The sequence below is a fragment of the Antechinus flavipes genome, chromosome X (assembly GCF_016432865.1).
Source record: "Antechinus flavipes isolate AdamAnt ecotype Samford, QLD, Australia chromosome X, AdamAnt_v2, whole genome shotgun sequence".
Taxonomy (NCBI): Eukaryota; Metazoa; Chordata; class Mammalia; order Dasyuromorphia; family Dasyuridae; genus Antechinus; species Antechinus flavipes.
The window spans coordinates 14,662,062-14,679,644 of NC_067404.1; the positions used below are offsets into that span (position 1 = coordinate 14,662,062).

General features: G+C 52.6%; 1 protein-coding gene across 2 annotated transcripts in view; it reads left to right on the forward strand.

Moving 5' to 3' along the window:
- Positions 1 to 7,843: 7,843 nt before the first annotated feature.
- Positions 7,844 to 17,583, forward strand: part of L1CAM (L1 cell adhesion molecule) — a 47,267-nt gene continuing 37,527 nt past the window's right edge. For both annotated transcript variants that reach the window (XM_051968094.1, XM_051968093.1), the window contains exon 1: positions 7,844 to 7,957. The gene's annotated coding sequence lies outside the window, so the exon portion shown is untranslated. The remainder of the gene's footprint in view (positions 7,958 to 17,583) is intronic.

The window sequence follows — 17,583 nt, forward strand, 5'->3', positions numbered from 1 at the left end:
CTAGCATTTTGTACATGTGCAATCAGATATCCGCGTCCGAAGGATCTTGCCATCCCCAGAGGAGCGCTTTCCTTTGGACTCTGCACTGGATAGCATTTCAAATTTCACTTTGATTTTGTATTGTGATGTGAAACAATCTTATATATGCATCTTATGCCATTTCTTTTTGGCCATTTATTGTAGATAATATCCGATAACTTATTGAACGCTGCGTGTATGTCCTTCTATTTCATTTCGCTATCCTGCAACTGCATTGTCCACAGACTGGATAATAAGCATTTGTTATCCATTTGCTTTTGATCCCATGGAGACTGTGGAATTTCATGATTTATAGCATCACCAGGGAAATATTGATATTCAAATGATAGCTTTTTTGTGTGTCAGGTTGCAGTTTGGGGTTTGGAAAGGAGTGCTCAAAGGTAAACTAACTCATCTTTCTTCCTCCAGCTCACAGTCCAGATTATCACTTGTTAAGCCTTCCAATCTTTTAATGTATTGTTTTGTGTTGTCCTGACTGTGGCTCAATGATATTTGAATTGTTTCTTTATGATAGCTTGTGATATTTCCCCTTGACTTCTGAAGGCTCCGAATTTTGGCTCTAATATTCCTTAGGGTTTTCATTTGGGGATCTCTTTCAGGAGATAATTCTTTTTCTTTGATAATTTCTTGAAAGATGCTAAACTCATTTTGGGATCATGGCTTTCAGGTAATTCTTTTTTTTCTTTTTTCTTTCTTTCTTTCTTTCTTTTTTTTGATAACTTTTTATTGACAGAACCCATGCCAGGTTAATTTTATACAACATTATCCCTTGCACTCACTTCTGTTCCGATATTTCCCTTCCCTCCACCTCCTCCCCGAGATGGCAAGCAGTCCTATACATGTTAAATAGGTTACAGTATATCCTAGATACAATATATGTGTGCAGAACCAAACAGTTCTCTTGTTGCACAGGGAGAATTGGATTCAGAAGGGAGAAATAACCCGGGAAGAAAAACAAACAGGCAAGCAGTTTATATTCATTTCCCAGTGTTCTTTCCTTGGGTGTAGCAGCTTCTTTCCATCCTTGAGCAATTGAAACTGAATTATCTCTTTGTCGAAGGAATCCACTTCCATCAGAATACATCCTCATACAGTATTGTTGTTGAGGTATATAATGATCTCCTGGTTCTGCTCATTTCACTTAGCATCAGTTCATGTAAGTCTCGCCAGTTCTCTCTTTCAGGTAATTCTTAATTCATCTCTCTTGATCTCTTTTCCAGATCAGTTGTTTTTCTGATGAGATATCTCACATCTTCTTTTATTTTTTCATCCTTTGATTTTGTTCTATAGTTTCTCGATGACTCGTGGAGTCACTAGCTTCCACTTGCCTGGTTCTGATTTTTAAGGAATTATTTTCTTCAATGAGCCTTTATACCTCCTTTTCCATTTGGTCAATCAGTTTTTAAGGAGTCATTTTCTTCAGTCTTGTTTTACCAGGTTTTTGACTTTCTTTTCATGATTTTTTTGCATCACTCATATTTCTCTTCTCAGTTTTTTCTACCTTTCTTATTTAATTTGGAAACTCCTTTTTGAGCTCTTCCAGAAATTCTTTTTTGGGGCTGCGACTGATTGACCAATTTCCTTTTTTTAATTTTTTAAATAGAGTTTTACATATAGTTCTTTTGACATTATTGTCTTCTGAGTTTGTGTTTTGATCTTCCTAATCAACATCGTAATTTTCTATGGTCAGGTTCTTTTTCTGGTCATTTTCTAGCCTATTTCTTGACTCTTAACTTAATATTAATGTTAGACTCTGCTCCCAAGGTAGAGAGGGTTCCAAATACAGGCCTTTCTTGCTGCTATTCTCAGTATATGTAAGTTTTCAGTTTTTCCAAGGTGGTATATAATCTAAGGAAGGTATGTTTACTGCTCTTCTGGCCTGGGCTCTGACTTGTGAGTGATCACAAGCATTCTTCCTCATCCTGAAATTATGACGAGGATTGCTTCACCCTTGCAGCCTCAAGTACAGGTGAACTAGTGTTACTCCCTCCTTACCCTGGGACTGTGACCCAGAACCACTTGTCAGCAATGCAACAGAGTCCTGAAACTCAGTGTCAGCGAAGTTCCTTCTGACCAGTTGTCTGACCCCCTGGTGTGTGGAGAGTTCCTGAAGTCACTGCTGAACTGCCTCCAAGGCCTGCTCTTGGAGTCCTGGCCCAGCCTGTGCCTCAGAGGCTCCAGGTCTGAGCACCAGCTTAGTGAGAGCCTTTCCCGTTGACCTCCTAAATTGATCCGGGCTAGCAAATTGTTTTACCCTGCCCTTTTGTGGGTCAGTGATTGGTTGGAATTCAATCTGAGACCTTACTTCCAAGTGGTTTGGAGGAGGATTTGGGAGTACTCAGGTGAGTCCTGCCCTTTCCTTCACAATCTTGACTCCTCCTCCCTCAGCTCAGAGTCTAATTGTAGCGTCTATACCAAATCCACGGACTAATAACCTAAACTATGGGCTGCCCACCCAATGGCGCTGCGCAGGCTGGACATTAAGCATTTTTCATCCATTTGGTTTTTCCCGTGTGCATGTGTTAAGCTGATTCATTTTGAGTGCCTGGCTATGTCACCAAGTCGGCCCTCCAGGGCTAGGAGCATCTGGAGGATGTAGCCATCTCTAGGAAAGCCCTCTTCCCTTTGGACTCTGCACTGGACACCCTCTATGATAGCAGCGTATACCTTGTGCAAGCAAAGGTCTCTCTGTTTATCCTTTAATGGATACTGATAATCAGAGGATTATGAAACAAAATTATCTGGTATCACCTGAACACACCCTGAGAGACACGTGGTTGGAGGAGAGTCCTTATGGATTCAAAAAACTGTTTGATAATCAAAGAATAAACATAGATTTGGAAAGGGTCCTCCAACGTCTTCACTGCGTCATTTTGTAGGTGAGAAAACTGAAGCCCGGAGATACCTTGGGACGTGCCAGACTTAAGAGGAAGTAGAGTGGGTATATTGGAAAAATCACATCCCATTTTTTCCCTGGACAGCCCAGCTTTTTTGTCTCCTCTAAAAATGGTTCCTAGTGACTAATCCCTTATCTTCTGGCATTACCCATGATCGAGGGCAATAGGATTCCCAACATCCTCCCACCTTCACCTTTTATATAAGGTAAACAGATGACAATGTCCAGAGAAGCACAGAAGGAGGCAGGAGGTTACAGAATCGGTGATTTTTAGCCCTGAGAAATCATGACCTAGAGCTGGAAAGGACTTGAAAGATTGAGTCCAATCCCCTCATTTTACATATGAGGAAACTGAGGTCCAGAGAAGGAACGGGACTTGTTCAAGGCGACAGTATGGGTAGTATTACTGGGATTTGGACACAGGTCTGTTTCTGAACTTTCCATTTTACCAAAGCCATTTCTTCTCTTTCACATGTGGGCATTAAGGAGAGAATGTGTTGCCAGGAAGAGAGAGAATTGGACTTCAAGTTTAAATTCAGGTTTCCTGGTCCCCAGTACTGGGCTTTTTTCACTCCCCAATGCTCTTCCAAGAAAATGTGGGAAGTGGAGGGAGCAGTACGGTTTGTGAGGCACAAGGGAATGCCTCTGAGCCCCTGCCCTCCGACCCTTCGCCACCCAATTCCAAAGGCAGACCGCTCTGACTGTGGCCTAACCATGGCTCTGAGTGGAACAGACAGGGTCACTGTTTCTCTTGCCCCCTTTGAGGGCCTGGTTGTGCAGAGAGGACATAGGAGGAGTTGGAAGCATCCTAGAATCACCAGATCCCTGAGTTGAATTGGGATGTTAAAGGTCATTTAGTCCCATTCTAATGGGAACGACTAGTCCTCTTCATGCCATCTCTCCAGTGAAGACCTCCGGTGAGAAGTCCCGAACTCCCAAGGTGACCCTCCCTTCCCGCTTGGGGCAGCTGCTTGAAGGCAGGGAGCTGAAGGAAATGGCCTCTGTGGGGGGATCCTTTCCCAGCCACATCCCCTGGGAGGCAGATAAGGCCTTTGGAAAGCGAGACTCGGCAGGGCTCTTTTGCTTTGGGCCGAACGGGGACCCTTCCGTTTCAGATTTTGTCCAAATAGTGTAGAAAAAGATGTGAGAGGGTAGAGTTGGCTACATTGGAGCCTGCCATTTACTTTTTGCGTGATCTCGGGTGAAGCTCTTCTCCTCTTGGGGCCTGTTTCCTCTGCTATAAAAGGAGGGGTTTGGATCGGGTGAGCTCTTTGGCCTCCCCTAGTCTGCGTGGGGAAGAAACTTGTCCAAGTTTACCCAGCGAGTGGGGCAGTGACTGAGCAGCTCCTAGATACCGGGTCTCTTGCCTTCCCGGCACACATCTGTTTCTATGGCAAAGGACAGCAGTAAGGAGGTTGAGGGGGTGGGGTAAGGTCAAAGGTCAAGGATCCAGTGGGGGGCTGGGAAAATTTCTTGCTGTTTCTTGGCCTATTCTATCCCTACCCCCTCCTCCCATCCCCCCTCAGGCCATTTCCCCCTCTGGGCCAGGGCTGAATTAAACTGTGTCATGCCCAACTGGTCTTGGTAACTGAGGGCAGGGAGGGTTTGGGGGAGGGGGGCAGGAGGAGTGGAATGGAGCCAAGTGGAGGGTTGGGGCTTCGTGAGAACGTTTTCCATGAGTTCTGGAGCTACTGGACTGTGGCTGGCTTCCTGCCACAGGCCCTGATTCGGCTCAGATAGGAGGAGTACTCTAAAGCCAGGGGTGGCTGGGGGTGAGAAATGGTTAGCTATCCCAGCCCCGGGATGAACATGTTGCCTTTGGCTTGGCCTAGTGTCCTTTGGTGTGGGTCAAGTTGGGATTCCTCAGGCCGCCCCTGCCCTCAGAACTTCCCTCTGACTTGCTCTCCATTCGGTTTCTCAGCACCCCTGGACAGATCTGCTTGGCTAACACTCACAGATTAAATGGTTCTCCTTCCCGGGGAACAGAGGCACTCTTAGCTTCTGAGTGATATTCTAACTTGGCCTTCAGTGCCATTTGAAATCAATTTTTGATGGTGGAAACTTAGACATCATGGCATCCAGGGTGAAGTGGGAGGGAGACTGTTCCCTTTACTGAAGCTGTGCTCCCTTTAAGACTCTCACTAAACTGTGCTGTGGCCCCTTTCTGATCTCAGAGATCAGGATCTCCCAGGCTCCAAGGAGTCCGGAGAAGGCCCATCTTCCCAGGATGAGAGAAGCAATACCCTTCAAGGGCAAATCCACTCCCATAGAGCTTTTGGAAATTCGAAATTCTCATTCAATTGAGAAATCCTGGTGTGACCAGCTCGGGCCGTCCCAGCCCCCACCAGGACGTCCCTATAAAGGCTTCCTTGGGCCCAGCTCCTCACAGAAGGCCCGAGCAATTTGCCAGGACCCTGCCCACCAGCGGGAGATTCCATTTCCCTAACGGGGAGGGCTCTGCCATCATTGGAGTCTGTCTCTCAGCAAACTGGTTTCTCTCCGACAATAAACTCTCATTTTGCGATGAATAATTCGGGAATAAGTATTAAAAGGGGATTTTTAACAACTTTGTCATTGCCGCTAATCTTATCACCACCGGGAATCGAGGGGATTCAAACCTCATCAGTTTTGGTTCCGTTACCGGGAATCAAGGGGAGTCGAACCTCATCAAGGGGACATGAATATCACTTGACCTAACTTCTGTCTCTAGTTGTGCCTCTGTGTTACTTTGAGCCATGACTCTCCCTCTCTGGGCCTCCAATGACGTGCTTCCACATCTGTATGTTCTGTTCACCTGGGGTTATTCCAGCCCAATACAAATCTGAGAAGGAAGACATGAAAGAATGGCAAAGGTCCCGGGAATAGGTGGCAGGGGGCGAAGCCTTGTAGGTGGGGATAGCTAAGGTTACAGTTAAGGGCGCCTTGGCTCTTTGAGGCCCCAGTAGCTTTTGGCCTGCTGGGCGTAGCAGGATGAGTCCTTCCTGTTGCTTCCTGGGGGGTGTTTGGTAACTGGCAGGGAAAAGATGGATTGGGGTGGGGGAGTAGTAACCTATCACTCCCTGGGAAAAAGTAGCCCGGCTCCCGCTCAGTCACTGGACAGCAGCGTCTTCAGGACTTTGAAGCAAGATGGGAGAATCTGTTGGGGGTCTCCTTTAGGCCCCCCTCCCTCCCTCCCTCCTTCGGGAAACTACAAGCAGAGGCCAGAGGTGTTGGCAAGGATTGAGAGGAAAGAGAATGGGACCTGAGCTCCCCAGGCCTGACTCAAGCCATCACTTTCTCTTCATCTCCCCCCTTCCAAGGCTTGAAGAGGAAAGAAAAGAAAGAGGGGAAGCTGATCTGGGCTCACAGGCATTCAATGCCTCTAGGGCTCGGGGTCCCCTAGGAGACTGAGGGTGGGACTCGGGCCTCACCCTGGCCTCACTGAGCACCAGGCATGCCCATCAAAATGCCTCTCGCCTCCAATCTTTCCATCTCTCCTCCAGGCCCTTCTAGCCCAGCAGCAGATGGGGCTTTGCTGATCTGAAAGATTAGGTGGGTAGGGGCCGCTGGGAAGGAGGAAAGCCCAGCATTTGGGGGAAGGAGGGTGGGACCCTCCTTTCTGGGCCACCGGGGCCATTTTCCTCTTCCTAAAGTGCAGTTCTTTGGCTCTCCTCGGCGCAGATAAAGGATGATATCCCCTCTCTGCCAGCGGGCAGGCCTGTTTGGGGGGCCCCTCTCACTTTTCAGGGAGAAAGGCAAGATGGGAATGGGCCCTTCCCAACAGTCCCAAGAGAAGGGGCTCCGAGATCTCGTTGAGATTCTGGGAAAGCTGGAGCGGGTGCGGAGAGTGGGAAACCTGAGGTGTTTCCCATCTCCCACTCCCGGCCTCTTTAAGGGAGCAGCCCCTCGACAGCCTGGGGGGAGACATAGGAGAGTTCTCCCCTCCCCCACCCCACGGAGAGCCTTCTCCCTTCCCTATGCTGCAGCCTGCTGGTAGTCTGAGTAATTGCAGCCCTGCCCTGGCGGGGCAGGCGGGAGGCTGCAGGCTAATAGTGGATGGGGGAGAGGCGGGACTGAGTGAATCCGGCTGAAGGGTGTTGGACGGAGAGCGTCTCTCCTTCATTCCCTTCCCCCGTCCCCAGTCAGCACCTGGGCTCCCCCGGGATGGAATGGGCCGGGGATGCCAGGGCCCTCGGGATGCTCCAACCCCCACCTCTGCCCCGCAGAGAAAAGGAGGAGCCAGCAGCAGAATCCCACCCTCCCCCTGAGGTTGACTCACTTTTTCCCATCAGAGTATTGACATGTACCGGGTTGGAGTGGGCATGGGGGTGGGGCACCAATGGAGTGTGGGAACGTCTATTGCCTGGGGGCGATTTTTGAGGAGGTTTAGGGTTAGGGAGGCGTAAGAGCAAATGATAGAGTAGGGAGGAAAAGGCCGGGGTCCAGGCCAAGGGGAAGCTGTTCTGGAGATTTCCAAAAGGGATTCCCTGCTAAGAAAGAGGGCAGCCTCAGGTGTAGGAGTAGTTGTTCTCCCTAGCGTGGCTCGGCTCTGCCGAGTATGGGAGCCCGGGCCGCCCGGGCCACTTGCCCCTTCCTCACAAGCTCCGACTGCCCCTTGGCCAGCACCCCTCCCTCCTTCCTCCCCTGGCCACAATATATAGCCATTTTAATAGCACCTGGTACGGGATAATGGGGGGGGGGCTTCTCGCTCCATAGGTGCCAGAGCTGGGAGGGGGGAGAGGAGGAGGGGAGGCAGGATCCAGCTGTGCTCCAGAGGTGGCCAAGGATGGCTGTGATGCTCCAGAACTATGGGGAGGGGGCGGAGGGAAGCAGAGCGGGGGGAGGGACTAAGCAGGAGCTGGGGTGGTGGCTGGGGAGGGAGGAGGAGGAGAGACGAGGAGCGAGCAGACTGTGGATGTGAGTGTGAGGTAATCTTACTCCCTCCCCCCCTTTCCAATCTCTCTTCCTGCCGCTGCCGCTGCTTGCTGCAGACGGTACTTGGGAGCTGCTGAGACTGGGCGAAGGCAGGGCGGGCACCCGGAGGTAAGGCGTGGCACCTGGGCATTGCCCAGCTCGGGGCATCCCCGGCTCTCTCCTCCAGAGCCAAGCACTGCGCCATCCCCAACTGCACACACGCAGCTGGGCTAGATGCCTGCGGAGCCCAGAAGGCTGGGGATGGATGGGAGCCCTGGCATGGAGGAGCCCCTGGAGGGGGCAGGCTGGGCCCACGGAAAGGGGAGGGCACGCAGGCTGAGGTGGGAGAAGAGACCTGTGTGCTGAAGGACTGGCATCAGCTGGAAGCTGCGCGGGGCAAGGGGCGGCTGCCGGCCCGGGAGCAGGTGGAGACCAGCAGCTGGGGATGGAGCACTGACTGGCTGGAGGGGGAGATCGGGAATGTCTCAACGCCGGCAGAGGCGATTGGGGATGGAGCGGGGACGAGAAGCGGGCCGGGGGAGGGCGAGCCCGGAACCGGCCGTGCGAGAGCAAGCCGGGGTCGCCCTTAGCTCAGTCCGGAATCTGTGTGTGTGTGCGTGTGTGTGTGCGTGTGCGTGTGCGTGTTCCCTCGTGTTTGGGTCTGTGCGCGTCCTGTTCCGCGTGAGTCGGTGGTTGGTGTGGGAGCAGGTGTCAGTGTCTCGCTCCCGTGCACTGCTGAGTGTTTATGTGTACATTTGGGTGTTGTCTATACATGCGTGTGTAAAGCATGTGTGTTTGAGCCTATGGGTGCTGCCCGCCTCTGTGTGTGAGTGTGGATGCAGGGTGTGGCCCCTGGGTGTGGCCTGCTCCATTCTGGGAGGAATACTCTGACCGATTGGTCCCTTTTCCTATCCCTCTCCCCCCCAGCAGAGGCCTCCCCCCACCCCACTGCTTCAGGGGAGAATCCTGGTCAGGGGCCACTTCAGGCAGGTGCGAAGCCCTTCGAATTGTATTGGAACCTGCGTGGGAAGGTGTGGGGACACTACTCAATCCTCCAGCCCCAGGGCCCCTCCCATCTCACTCCAAACCAGGCCTGAAGAATGGAGAGGGCTAACGATGGGTGTCATTCTGAGGCTTCAGGAAGGCTTGAGAGGGAGGGGCAAGGGAGGGGGCCAGAAAGGATCATGTGTCCGAAGGGGAAGGCAAATCCGTTCTCTCGTTATCCCGCAGAATTATTCTGATTACCATTGTCAGGTAGTGTGGCCGGCAGAGTGGAGGGGCTCCCAGGCTTCTATCTATCGGTGTGGCAGCCTCCCCCAACCCTCCTCCCTCCTAGCCCTCCTCCTCTGCCTCCCCCTCTTCCCTTTTTAAAGAGCCTTCCTTCTCCTCCTCCACTGCTGCTGGGTGCTTCTTCAGCCACTGGGTGTGTCTGTTTCTCCATATCTGTCTTTCGGTCCCCTCCCCTGCAGCGTTCTCCCTCCCTCCATAACCCCTTCAATCTCAGTCTTTGCCCCCTCCACCTGCCTCTCTTTAGCTCAATCTCCTTCCCTTCTCTCCCTCCCTCCCCTCATTGTCTCTATCTCTGTCCCCCAATTCTCCCAGTTTCTCCCTAACTCTATAAGCGCCTCTTGCCCAACAAGTTTAATTAACACGGGGGACGTCAAGTGACCTGACGCCGGGGGGATGTCAGCAAGTGATGGAAGCATCTGCCCAAATTTGGTCTTTCACCCGTTCTGATTAAGGATCTCTACTCTTCCTATGGGGAGAAGGTATCAAGCTGCTCCCCTCCCCCAGGGGCCCCTAGAACGCAGAGGAAGGAGCTCGCTTTGTGCCTCCTGGTGGAGGTGGACAATGGTAATCAAAGGGCCCTCCCCACTCCTCCAAGGCCACCCCCAGCGCTTTCTTCTTCAGGAAGCCTCCCTGTTAGCCAACTCTTCCCTCCCATCCCCACCCCAATGTTCTCTTCACGTAGCTCTCACTAAAGATGCTCTTGGGTGAGGTCTGGCTCCCTAGACCTGGGGGATTCCAGACTCCTTCTCCCCTCCCCTCCGCTGCACCACGACCCCAGTATAGCACAGCCCAAGAGCCTGGTAGTCTCTAATAAAACCGCCAGGAAGCAGTTACACTTGTTTTTCCAGCTCGGTCCCCAGGGCCATGGGTACTGGACCAACTCCAGAGGTCAGGGGGCAGGCCCTCAGAAATCCCACCCATTTGGCCTGTACCTTCAGATAGGGAGGGGGAATCTTCTTTTCTGCCAAGGGCCATTTGGCTATTTATAATATCATTCGAGGCCCTTACAAAACGATCAACTTAAAGGACTCAGACAGTTGGAGGTACATCCTGGTACCTAGCTTATAGCACATCGTTGCTTTTGGCACATCATCGCCTGCGGTTGCCTCGGCAGGGCCACACCGAATGATTTAGAGGGCCTTCTTCGACCCAAGGGCCGGACGTTCCCCACCCCTGCCTTAGAACCAAGCCCTTCGGCAAGCCACATCCCAAATGGCCTCCACTCTGCCCAAAGCCCTCCGATGATGGCACTCACTGCATTTTTGAGGAGGCCAGAGCATTTCTGGGCCCTGGGAGATTTAGTTAAGAGGTATTTCCTGAGCTCATCTGCATTCTCCCTCTCTGAAATGGCTCAGATTATCCCCAGGTAGGCCCTTTGGGACCAGGCAGAGGAAGACCAGGCCCTTCACACAGCTCAACTAGCACGTCTCCCTGCGTCTTCTCCAGGTTACCCATCCCCCACCTCTCCAACTGCACCTTCCTTGGATGGCGGCTTGGTCTCCAGTCTCCTCCCAATCCCAGTCACCTTCTTCAGCTCCGTTTCCGATTGGGTGATGTCCCTTTTCCAGGACCGAACCCAGTATTTCGGAGGGGTCTGGCTAGGGCTGAAGGCAGTGAAACCACCCTCTCCCTTGGCAGAAAACAATAACATTTTAGCAGTGCCTTTGCCCAAACGCATGAGTTTTTTATGGTGGGATTTTCGGCAGCATGCAGACAGGGGCGGGGTGGACACGGCGCCGTCCACTCATTGCCCTCCACCAAGCCTTTTCCATTCCCTGAGTTTCGGTTTCCTCGGCTGTCAAATGGGGAATGAATGTCCAGGTCTGATGAGGCTGGTGCAGGCTGGGAAGGCTTTCTTAAAAAGGCTAGGAGCAATACAGTGGATGATGGGGAGGATGAGAAGCCTGATGTTGATCAAGCTGATCGAAGTGTGTGGACAGCCCCCGAGGGAGCAGTCTTCACATCAGAGCATCTTTTCAATGTGAGCAATAAAACCCGGAGGGCGGGCTGAGGAGGCTGGTGGTTTCTGATTCTGGGAGAAGGGAGAAGCTAGAGCCTCGAACCTCCTTTAGCCTTGAGATCCGAGTGGAACGATGGGAGGGAGGGAGGGGATGCTCTGATGCAAGCCTGTCCTCAATACAGGGGAAAACAACTCAGGGCTTAGGGTCTATTATGTGCTGTGGCTGGTTTAGAGGAGGCTGGCACATGATTAGGGTGTCTCTGGGTGTGTGTTTGTACACAAATCAATTTGCCTTTCTGGGGGGCATTGGGGTCGAGCAGTTTCAGGACATAATAAGGGCTCTCAGCCAGCTTTTAACTGGTATTCAGCTCCCAACTCTTTTCGGAACGGCTGTTGCACGATCCTCCTCCCAGGGACTCCACGAGTACCATGAATTTCATAGGCCTTAAAGTCTGGATCTCAACCTCTGAGTCCCTCATCTAATCCTTTGGGGAGCAGACATGGGAAAGTAACTGTTAGGATTCGGGACTGGAGGGAGGGGGAAGTGGAGATTCTTGTCTCCAGGCCCGCCATGGATATCACCTCCATCGGCACCACTTTCAGTGGCTACTGGCATAAACATGGGCCCGCAGCACTCCTACTGCCTGGCTTCTGGGGCCAGAGCTTCCAAAGAAGGGGTTTAGGAAGCTAGATCTAGGTGCTAGAGAGGTACTCTGGGAGATGGAGGCAAGGGCCAAGTTGATCTGCCATCTGTCACTGTCAGGATATCAGACACTTCTTTCTCTCTCTCTCTTCCTCTCCTTTTCTCCTTCCCCTTCTCATTTCCTACTCTGATTTTCATCCCCCCTTCTCCTTTTGTCCTTCCCTCTCTCTTTCTCTCCTCTTTTCCTCCTTTCTTTCTTTATGCCAGAGTGTCTTCCTCCTTCTCCATGTCTTGATCTCTCTTACCCTCCCTTCTCCCATCTATCCTCCCCTTTCTGTCTCCCCCACCTTTCTCCTTCCTTCTCTTTCTTAGCCTTTATCTCTTGTCTGTCTTCTCTTCTCAGATGTTCTTTACTTCTCCTCGTCTACCTCTCCATCCCTACCTATCCTTTCTTCTTCTTCTTCCTCTTCCTCCTCCTCCTTTCTCTCCCTCTCCCTTATTTTCGTCTGCTTCCTTTTTTGAGTGCCAGAAAGGGACCGTGGTCGCTGGTATCGTACTGCGGTACGGACCGAGATGTCAAGAACAGAGGGAAACCCACTGGCCTAAGTCTCTTAACCTCTTCCTCTAACGATGACATCCTCCCCTACGCGTCTCTCCCACTTTTGGGTGTGGAGTCTTAGACACTGAGGCCTGAGGCCTAGGGCCAAGACAGAAGCAGGGCAGTATGGGACCGAAAGAGAGGGGACCATCCTTGAGAGACAATACCAACCTCACCTCCCCCGGCATGGATAATGTGAAGCTGGGGAAGGAAATTGAGCGGTATCTGAGCTCCCACTCCTCCTGGAGTTGGTTGGTTCTGAAAAAAGTGAAGCTTATTCACTCCCCTGATCTCCTTCTCCCCCCACCTTTGACCTATATACCTGTCTGCCTCTCCCTCTTTCACCAGTTTCAGTGTCAATTTCTCCCCTAGGATTCCAGCTTCTCCGATGCTTTGGGATCCCTGCTAGGGAAAGAAAGAAACCCCAGGAAGTGGGGGGAGGCTGTCTAGCAGAGACAACAGGCGCCCAATTAACTATAGTACTGGTAACGAGCTAATGATAATAATTAGCCGTCTCCCACCCAGACAGCAGGCTCTGTTGGCACCCCGCTGCTTGGGGAGGGGGAATCTAGGACAGGGATTGGGGGTGAGATGGTGGCACCTAGGTAACTCAGCCGGGGGACTGGAAGGGAAAGGCAAGGGGCCCAGTTGTCAAGGCATCTTGATCCTTGGCACAGGCTGATGCCATATGCTCTGTCCTCCACCCAGCTGGTGCTGCCAAGGATCCAGGAGCTCTTTCTGTGCTGGCCCCGCTGCCGGATCTCCCAGATGGTTTGGCGCTAGGGGAAGGGGTAGAGGGGTACCTCAGTCTTGCCACTGTGGCAGTTTTCATGGTGGAGTCTGGCAGGATGTCACGATTTGTGCAAGTTTTGTTGTGCACGTGGGGGAGGGAATGCTGCCTTTTTCCGTGACCGTGTGTTTGACCAGCTCTGAGTGCTCGCGGCCTTCCCCAGACTGCTGTATGTGTCTGTGTGTGCCTCGGACTGTGTCCTCGTGTGCCCGTGCGAGTCTCGATGAGCCAAAGACTGAACGGTGCTGGTGTGCCCGTGGTACTTGAAGGCCTTGTGTTTGAGCTTGGGCCTTGTGCTCACCTGTGGTCTCATCTGAGTGACTAATGAGCTTTAGACCTGGGGGTGGGGGTGCAGGGCAGGGATGGACTGGGGTCAGGAGAGTTCTGGAACCTGTGACACTGAGAAGCTCCCCGCCCCCCCCCCCCGGATATCCATGTGAACGTAGATGTGTACCTGAGTGTAAGGCATCCGTGTAATGCATGTGTTCATACATGTCTTTGTGTGGGATCGGAGGGGAGGGGCAACTTCCTGAGAGAGTTCAGTGCCCTAGGGCCAGGCTGATGAGCAGAGGGAGCTGGGGGTTTCTGCCGGGGGCCCCATTTCATCTCTCCTCCCCTCAGTGTCTCTATGGCTCTCCCTTGCTCCCTGTAGTTTCCAGAGATGGGGGATGGGGACAGGGTAGCCTTTGACCCCCTACCCCTCTGCTCTCACCCCTTAGGAATCTGAGATCAGGGTAGACAAGAGGATCCATTGTTGGGGCATCCCCACACTTCCTCCCTCTCTTTCCTCTCTCCTTGGGGTGACCCGGGGAGGGGAAAGAGCCTGAGCTGTTTAACCCTTTAAGTGCTGGGAGCCCCAGGGATGCCCAGACGTGTGATGCCCGCGTTGCATATGTATGTGGGCATCCCACAGTCAGAAGGACCAGGGTCTGTCCTCTCAGCACTCCCAGTTGCGTAGGCCTCTCCACCCTTTCCCTCAGCCTCGTCGGCTCCCCCTTACTTCTCTTCCCATCTGTCAGTACCTGTAAATCTTTGTCATTAGACAGACACCTCGTGGCATCCTCGGTGTCTCTGGCTGCCTCTGCGTCTCTCTTCTCTCTCCTTGTCTGCCTCCAATGGTCCGTCTGTTTTTCTCTACCTTTCTCTATCCACTACCCTTCCTCCCGGGTTCAGTCTTTTCTTTGTCTCTCAGATCTGGCCAGTCTCGACATCTTGATGTCATTATCTCTGCTTGTTGCTGTCTCTGTTCGTATCCAGCCCTACAACCACCCATCTCGCTGGCTCTCTCTCTGCTGGGTGTTTGTGTCGCTACCTCTCCTGGGGATTGCCAGGCTTCCTCTTTCTCAGCCTTCTGTCTCACTCCCTTGTAGGATCTTGCTTGTTCTCTCCCCCTCTTCCCCCAGCTTTACCTGCCCCCTGTAATCACCTCTTCTCCCACCTAGCCTAGCCTCTGGGGGTCCTCCCTCTGTTCCAGGTCTTTGTAGATGGGAAGGCTAATTGGAAAGAGAGGAACGGAGTAAGGGAAGATAACTGTGCTTGTCCATCTGTCAGCTGTGCTGGGTTGTTGTCCTGGGCGGACATTTCTTGAGAACTCAAGGCCTAAGGCCTATCTTGAAGGTCACCGGTAGGATACAAGTGCCTTGGCGGGACATCTATTTTGGGGTCAAAGTGATGGGTTATGGGACCAAGAGAGTGACAGAGAGTGACAGATGGAGGAGAGGGACAGGAATAGCCAGGCTGGGCAAAAAACAGGGGACAGAAGAGGGCACACATTTGGCTTTCTGTTGGACAAGAGAGGAAAGAAAGGATTTATCTGGGAGAATAGAAGGTTAATGACTGTCTCTCAAATTGGGTCCCCAAAGAGAAAAGGGGAGATGTGATACAGAAAAATGGCAAAAGGAAGAGAGAGAGAAAGAGACAGAGACAGGAACAGAGAGAGACAGAGACAGAGAGAGCTGTGATTTCAAATATAGGCATAAGACAAGAACCTAGAGCTAGGAAACTCCCTTATAATGCAAGAAAATAGAAAAACATCAAGAAAATCACAATTATGGCAGTTAGGGAAAGAAACTGGGAAAAGACATGACCCCACCCTGGGGGGGCTCCCGGTCTGTGGGGGAGATGTGGTCCCCACCCTTGGGGAACCCCCAGTTTGAGGGGGAGACACAGTCCCACCCTTGGGGAGCCCCCAGTTTGAGGGGGAGACATGGTTCTCTACTTTGGTATCCCACTGTGAAGGGGAGCCCCAGTCTGAGGGGGAAACAGCTCCACCATTGGGGAGCCCCCAATTTGAGGGAGAGACATGGACTCTGATTTCCAGGAGCCCCTAGTCTGAGGGGAGACATGTTCCTACACTCAGGGACCTCTTACTAGGAGGGGGATACTCAGTCAGGGGGAGACAGCCCTGCACTTGAGGAGTCCAAGTCTAAGGGGGAGATTATAGAGATGAAGATCAAACGCTACCCCCCCACTCACCCCCTTCCTTCTTTCTCGGGGGTAGTGGCACCTAGAAATTTGCCTGACATAAATTTTTGCTTGACATCTGCCTGACAAATCAGTTATTCCTCCCTGGGGTGGGGTGGGATGAGTGGTGGTGATGATATTCTTCATGGTCTCGTTTAATCCTCCCTGAGAGACACCACCCCCCAGCTCCTGGTTTGCCTTAAGATTCCAAGGCCATCTCCACCCTACCCCCACCCCCCTGAACTGACACCTCAGTCCAGAATGGGAACAAAGCCTGTTTGCTGTCAAGAGTTGATCTACTTCCATAATCCAGAATAATACCCATCAGTATAGGGATTCTGGCTTCCTTTTTTCCCCTGTTCCTCAACTTCCTTGTGGCGTTAAGTGTGGTCTCCCTTCCCAGCTCTCTTTTTAACTGTTAAAAGGTTTCATCAGGGGCCTAGGCAGGTGTGACAGCAGCTCTAGGATCTTTTAATTCATTTCCTGTCCCCAAGTGATGTTGAGAGATGTCAATACCAAAGGAGGATGAGGAATCCCCGGTTTCTAGATGAGTCTTTGCCTCCTAGAGGAAACAGGGTGGGCCCGCCTTTCCATTTCCCTGACAAACCTTAAAGGGTTAACCTCTGGGTTTCCTTTCTCTCCTCACCCCAGCCAGGACCACTTTAAGGAGAATGGTCCATTACAGGTGTGCTGCTGTTGTCATGGAGACCACAGCATCAGCATCACTCACCGGTGGGGAGGGGATGGAGGAGACTGGAGATGGGGATGAGAAGCTGTGCCCCACCGTTTGCAGCTCCCCATCGCGGGACCTCTCCCTCCCTTCTTCCTCTAATAAGAGGCCCAAGGGAGTGGGGAGGGCAAAGGTTGAAGTCAGGCGAGGGTCAATCTGAGGCAGAGCAGGACATCTTTGGGGAAATGGGACAATGGGCAGAAGGCCGAGGCGAGTGGGAATTGGTCAGGGAACGAGGAGGGGGGAGGAATGGCTCCAGATGCGTTTAGAAGGAAGGGGAAGGGCCAGCGCAGGTTGGGGGCCCCTCCTCCCGGCCGCTCTGCCTGTGCCGGGGACCGAGGTCAGCGCACGGGGAGGAGCTCCTCCCACTTGGAGCCCTCACCGCGCAGGCCCTAGGGAGGGCCCTTTAAGTGTCGGGGGTTCTCTGGCACAGCCCATAGGCCCCCCGTTGAGCTACCTCCTCCTTTCGGAATTATTTAAATAAGAGTGAAAGTGCTCCTAGCTCTCCTCTCCGCGGAGCTCTCTTAGCTCTGTCGCCATGGAAACTAGCCAGCCGCAGACTCCGGGAGGCGGGGGGCGAGGGGGTTTCTGTCTTAAAGGGACATGATATGTAGATGCCCCCAGCAGACTCATGTCTAGATAACACGCTGACACATATTCATGCATCCAATGCCACACCCCTCTACATAATATATTCACAGAAATCCACAACTCCTCTACACACACACGCACACACGCACGCACAAACGCACGCGCACGCAAACAGGTTCGCCCCTTCCACAACTAGAAGTACACAAACGGGGGTGGGGGGCGGGGAGGCACCCCCCAGAGCCACACGCAAGCCCAACCTCCATAGAAGCTTCCTCTTCAACAGACATTTGAGGGGCCGGGGCCGGGAGGAGCAGACTGAGGAGGGAGGGCCTGGACTTGGGCTCCCCCGGAGTAGGAATGTGGAGGGGGAGGGGGGAAGTAGGCCTTTCCCCCGAGGGCTGAGGGAGGAGGGATCGAGGCTGCCTTTGAGGACTAACTTCCTGGCAGACTTGGGAGTTCGGCCTGGCGGGTATTATGAGCCCCCAGAGGCTCCTTTACCCGTCACCCCCACTGCACCCCGGGCCTTATTTCGCTGAGCTGCCCAGCTGGAGCGGGGAGGAGTGACCGGGCCTCCGCTCAGCAAGTCCCCTAAGCTGGAAGGGACCTTAGACTCCCGAGGCCGGAGCCTTCTTTTCCCCGGGAAGCCTTGCACCCCCTTGCGTGGGCAGGACATAGAAGGGGCTCAAATTT